This window comes from Arachis duranensis, chromosome 2 (assembly GCF_000817695.3).
Source record: "Arachis duranensis cultivar V14167 chromosome 2, aradu.V14167.gnm2.J7QH, whole genome shotgun sequence".
Lineage (NCBI taxonomy): Eukaryota > Viridiplantae > Streptophyta > Magnoliopsida > Fabales > Fabaceae > Arachis > Arachis duranensis.
In genome coordinates, this window is record NC_029773.3 from 31776827 (window position 1) to 31782564 (window position 5738).

The 5738-nt window shown below is 38.4% G+C and overlaps 1 long non-coding RNA gene across 1 annotated transcript; it reads left to right on the top strand.

Annotated features, from left to right (window-relative positions):
- Positions 1 to 523: 523 nt before the first annotated feature.
- Positions 524 to 5224, top strand: LOC107474187 (uncharacterized). Its single transcript, XR_001589202.3, has 8 exons — positions 524 to 940; positions 1033 to 1090; positions 1480 to 1843; positions 1936 to 3564; positions 4549 to 4624; positions 4721 to 4777; positions 4882 to 4935; positions 5028 to 5224. It is a non-coding gene; the product is annotated as an uncharacterized LOC107474187 (long non-coding RNA).
- Positions 5225 to 5738: the final 514 nt, after the last annotated feature.

Here is a 5738-nt window from a genome sequence, read left to right on the forward strand (position 1 = left end):
ACAATAACTGAATAATTAGATTGGAGCATGTTATGAAATACCACTACAAAAAAAGATCTGTCGCTACACTTTTTTTTAAAGGGTCAATGACCACACTTTTATGAAGGTGGTGATTGATTTGAGATTTGGCCACGTTTTTTCTTGTCACGCTTTAAAAGTGTGACCGAATAGGGTCAATGACCACGCTTTTATAAGAGTGGTGATTGATTAAAGATTTGATCATGCTTTGTTTGCAACGCTTTAAAAGTGTGGCCGAAAAAAGTTAATAGCCACACTTTTATAAAAATGGTAGTTAATTAGAGATTTGACCACGTTTTTTAATGTCACGCTTATTAAAGCATGGCCAAAGAGAGCAGCAGGCACGCTTTTAAAGCGTGCCAATAGAGTTACGTTACGGTAACTTTTTAAAGCGTAACAATAGAGTTATGTTAAAATACTGAGAAAAGCACTTCAATATTATTCACTCTTTTCTATTCCTTAAACTCGATACTTGAGAAAACCCTAACATCAAAGCTTTATTATCCCAACCCTCTTCGTCGCGCTTCTAACCCTTTTCATTGCGTGTCCAACCCCTCCAACCCTCTTCATCGCGAAATACAGAATTTATCGTGCAACCCTCTCTCACAACCCCTCCTTCGGTGCTCCTTCTGTCAGCGCTCCTTCCGTCTCGGTGCTCACTCTCTCTCTCTCTCGCAAACCCTTCGCGGTGCTCGCTCTCTCTCGCAAGCCCTCAATCATTGCTCCTCCCTCAAACGTCACTGCTTCTCCAATAATTACCCTCACCTGTAACCCTCTGTTTCTCCTCTTACATTCCCTTCGCGCCTCCAGTCTCCGTTATCCTTCCTCCATGTCCTGTTCCTGTTCGTCGATCTCTGCTTCCTTTGCGTGTCTTGTCATTCTCTGCCTGTGGCTGTGCTGAAGCCCTAGTTACTACTTGCAGGTGTGTCACACCTTGCTGCACACCATAACCTATTCTGTTCTTTGTTGAACATCTTTCATGAACCTTAACTTCATTTTCTTGTTTACTTTCAGGGTTCCACCACAGGTAATGTTCGTTCATCCTTTGCAAAACCATGGCCCCCAGCTAAAGGTATTTTCTTCATCATTATCACTTTCTCTTGAGCAACAATATTCTTAATTTGTATTGAATTGACATTACAGATTTGTGCCTTGCTGCTTCTGTCTCAAAATGCAATTTTTTGGGGGGAAATGAATGAGCTGTGTCCAATCGTAGAGAATCATATTTACCCCCATCTATTGTAGATTTTAACCTTGGAGCATTACTTCAACTTTCGTATTTACAATGAAATTATAACTAGAAATTGTTTGATGGCAACTATGATGCATTAATTTTGGTCCTACATTATACTATATTATAATGTTGTTACCTTCATAAAGTTACATTGAGGCTTTTAGTTTAAGTGGAGATTTAAATTAAGAATGTTATATTGGGTTGATAACTCAGTGTTCTATATGCAGTTAATAATTTAAAGAAGGCTGGTCCAAAAGCTTAGACCTTGAAAATTGCCAAGGTAGTGAAGTCGGGTGCTACCTTTAAGAAGAAGGCTAAGAAGATCAGAACAAAGGTCACATTCTATTGCCCCAAGACTTTGAAGAAGGATAGGAACCCTAAATACCCCCGTATTAGTGCCTCACCAAGGAACAACCTTGACCATTATCAAATTCTTAAATACCCTCTTACAACCGAGTTGGCAATGAAGAAAATTGGAGACAACAACACTATGGTTTTCATTGTTGACTTGCGTGCTGACAAGAAGATAATCAAGGACGCACTGAAGAAAATATATGACATCTAAGCCAAGAAAGTGAACACTTTGATAAGGTGAGCCTTTATGTAGTCATTGGTAAATTGAAATTTGTTTATAATCAAATCACCTATCTTCATATAAATTTATGTGTATTACTTTGTTGTAGGCCTCACTCTGACTATGTTACACCTACGGTATATAGCCGGTCTTAAACCCGAATAAAAGAGGAGGGTTGTGTTAGACCTTCGATAACCAACATAAAAATTTAGTCGAATCTTCATGACATGGATCAAAGATGTTATTGCGCTAAAACTAGGTCGTTGCACGGAAGGAGCGCACTGTATGGCTTGCGTATAGTGTCAAATGAGCAAGATCCATTGCATCGGTGCCCGAGTGTACTTTTAAATGAGCAAGGGTTCCCGCGTTTTCGTGAACGGACGAAGGTAAATATGCTAGTTCACAAAGAAAAAGGTAAAGGTAAAGGTTGGAGTAACAAAAGGTTGAGATTTAGGACATGGAACATAGGCACTCTAATAGGAAAATCTATGGAGGCGGTGGATACCATAACAATGAGGAAGATTAACATCATGTGCCTACAAGAAATAAAAAGGGTCGGCACAAAGGCTAGGGAGTTGGATACCTCTGGATTTAAACTTTGGTATACAGGAAAGGTGAAGAATAGGAATGTGATAGGTATTTTCGTGGATAAGTAGTGGAAGAAAGATGTAGTGGATGTTAAGAGGGTGGGTGATCATATTATCTCTATCAAACTTGTGGTGGAAGAAGGTACCTTTCATATGATTAGTGCCTATGCACTACAAGTGGGTTTAGACGAGCAATACAAGATAAGGTTTTGGGATGATCTAGAGAGTTTGGTCCAAGACATACCTTCGAGAGATAAGATTTTCTTAGGAGGATATTTAAATAGCCATGTTGAAAGAGAAGTGTCTGAATATGGAAATATTCACGGAGGCCATAGTTTCAGGGTGGTCAATACCGAGGGTAAAACTATTTTGGATTTTTCCTCAACCTTTGACATTCTCATCGCAAATACATGTTTTAAAAAGAGAGACGAACATCTTATAACCTATAGGAGTGGTATGACAAGCTCTCAAATCAGCTTCTTTTTGTTGAGGAGAGTTGATCCAAAATTTTGCATTAATTATAAAATTATTTTGGGAGAGATTTTAATAACAATGTTCTGAAAACCGGTTCGAACCGGCTGGTCGAACCGGTCGAACCGGGAACCGCTGTTAAATACGGTTCGGATAGATAGTAAAACCGCCAATTTTAAAAACCGGAATTGAGTCGCCGAACCGGTCGGAAACCGGTCGGTCGAACCGAATCGTGACCCGGCCGGTTTTTTAAATTTAGGCAAAACGCTGCGTTTTGCATGGTGAAAGGGCCAAAAGCCCAAAACGAAAAGAGAACCCTAGCTACCCACTCCTCTCCTCTCCTCTCCTCTCGAGCCTCAGCCTCCACTCTCACCAGTTCTCACTCCTCTCAGCCTATGTTCTGCTTGCCCAAATCATTCACTCTCCCTTATCCAACCCTAGCTACTCTTTTCGACCCACTGCCGCCTCTCCGTCGAGCCATTGCCGCGTCCGTCCGTCGAGCTCGGCCACCGTTCGTCCGTGTAGCCACTGCACCCAAGTCTCCAACTCCCCTGCTCTCTTCTTCCGCGAGCTCGCCCATCCCCTACTCTTTGCATCTTCTTGCCATCAGCTTCATCTTCTTGCCGTCGTGTGGTCGGTGTCGTCCATCAATGAAGGGTCTGTCGGCGTCGCCTTCGAAGGTCAGTGAACGTCTTGCTCGCTTGTTCTTCAGTTGTTCAGTTGTTCTTCATTTTTTCCTACTTTTTTATGCTCTGTTTTTGCGATTAGCTCTGATTTTGTGTGTTGCGATTTTATTGATTAATGAATGTTTTGTGATTAGCTCAGGTTCTTTACTGATTATTGATTTTTTACTGATGTGATTAAACACCATGGCAGTTAGATTACCTCTAGAAACGGTGCCAAGAATTGTGAATCCGCAATATTATTTTTTATTTAGGATTTACGATTCAATCAAGAATTGACTTTGGTATTATTTAAGAGCAGATTGCTGTTTTTGGCACCTGTATCACTAAAAAGTATTTAAAAAACCATAGTGTATGTGAAGCTGAAAGTGAGTGACATATTGTTTTCATGGGTAATTCAATTTGCTGCATTGCATTAGTAAGTATCTTTGTTCTAATGAATAAGAAAAAAATATAAATTGATATGAATCGAACAGGTTCTCCTCTTGTGAATAGGTTTTGCACTTGACTATGGAATAGGTAACTGTTATTGTTGAAATTATTGCTTAAAATGGATTTGTTATGCTGCTGCTGCTATAAATTAATTTATTTCTAGCTCTTGACCTCTTAACAGAATAGTTGGATACCCTAATTTTTTTCACTGTGAAGTGTGAAGGTTGTGAAGCTCTGTGAAGTGTGAACTGAACTGTGAACTTTGTTTAGGCGTACTTGATTTATAAATCTACTTTCTTTGCAATTGTCTCTAAGCGTACTTGATTTTCTGGATTTACAGTTATTTTTTTTTTGAATTTCTGGATTTGAATTTTGAATTCGTGTTTGATCTGCAATTTCTGTTTGATTCTTCTTATTGTTGTTGTGGTTGAAATTCAAAATTGAAATCTGGTTCCTCTTCTTCGTCAATTTCATATTCTAGACTTGTTCATTATCTTTGCATTTAAGTGAGCAATTATAATCTGTTATCTGGTTATATTACTCTTCTAGGACAAACTCTAGCGATGGCTCAAGGCAGGAGAAATATGGAATGACTAACAAACCCCAAGGAGAGCCTAAGGATGCGGTTTGTAAAACTGATTTTTGAATAGGTTCAATTTTTCATGTTTTATTTTAGTGAAGTAAAGTGATTGATTATAATTGGGTGTGGTGCTTTTATTAGCAACGATCGAACAAAGGTGAAAGAGGTGTCTTCCGAAGTATCAAAGTATATCCACTGGTAATGTACTAATCTTATGCTTGTATTTGAAATGTGAATGAATCATTCTGTGTATGTTTCTTATTTGAATTCCGACTCCCTCTTTCTTTCTTTTGTCTTTATAGGAACCAAATGACAAGAGACTTAATTATGAACCACCTACAGATTTACTTAGCAAGGTACTTACATATTGTATTCCATTTCTCCAATGTTAATATGATCCATACTTTCTTTGATATATATTTAGCTAATATTTGAGCCTGATTTGCAGCTGTCCCTGGTTTCTGAAGTGAAAAAACCTGCAAAACTGCCATCTAAGGTGCAGCCAATTTCCTAGGTTCAGCTATCTCAGCACTCATATAACAACTTAAGATTCTTTTGAGTGGTTAAAGCCTTAAAGGTTTATTGAAAGAGATTCAGAAAAACATTTTCTTTGAATGATATTTTAAAGCTTACATTAGACTATAATTATATTTTCATCTGTTTATTTATATTTTATTTATTATTTTATTATAAAACGGTTTTTTCGGTTCAACCACGGTCGAACCGGTTGAACCTATGAACCAGTGAACCAGTAGCTAGAACGGTTCGATGACCGGTTCGGTTTTCAGAACCTTGATTATACCACATTCGTCCAGATTGTTTCAAACCATATAAAGATCTTTGCAATTTGATTGAGTATAACCCTTGTAAATATTCATTGGATGGTTTAGATATCTTTAGTCCTTCAGGGACTTTCATATAGATACCCTGATCTAATGAGCCGTATAAATAGGCTGTTACCACATCCATTAAATGCATATGCAGTTTATGATATGCAGATAAACTGACTAAATAACGCAATGTTATCGCATCCACTACAGGGGAATACGTTTCTTCATAATCTATACCGGGCCTTTGTGAAAAATCTTGTGCCACAAGTCGGGCTTTATAGCGCACAACTTCATTTTTCTCATTTCGTTTTCTCACAAATACCCATCGG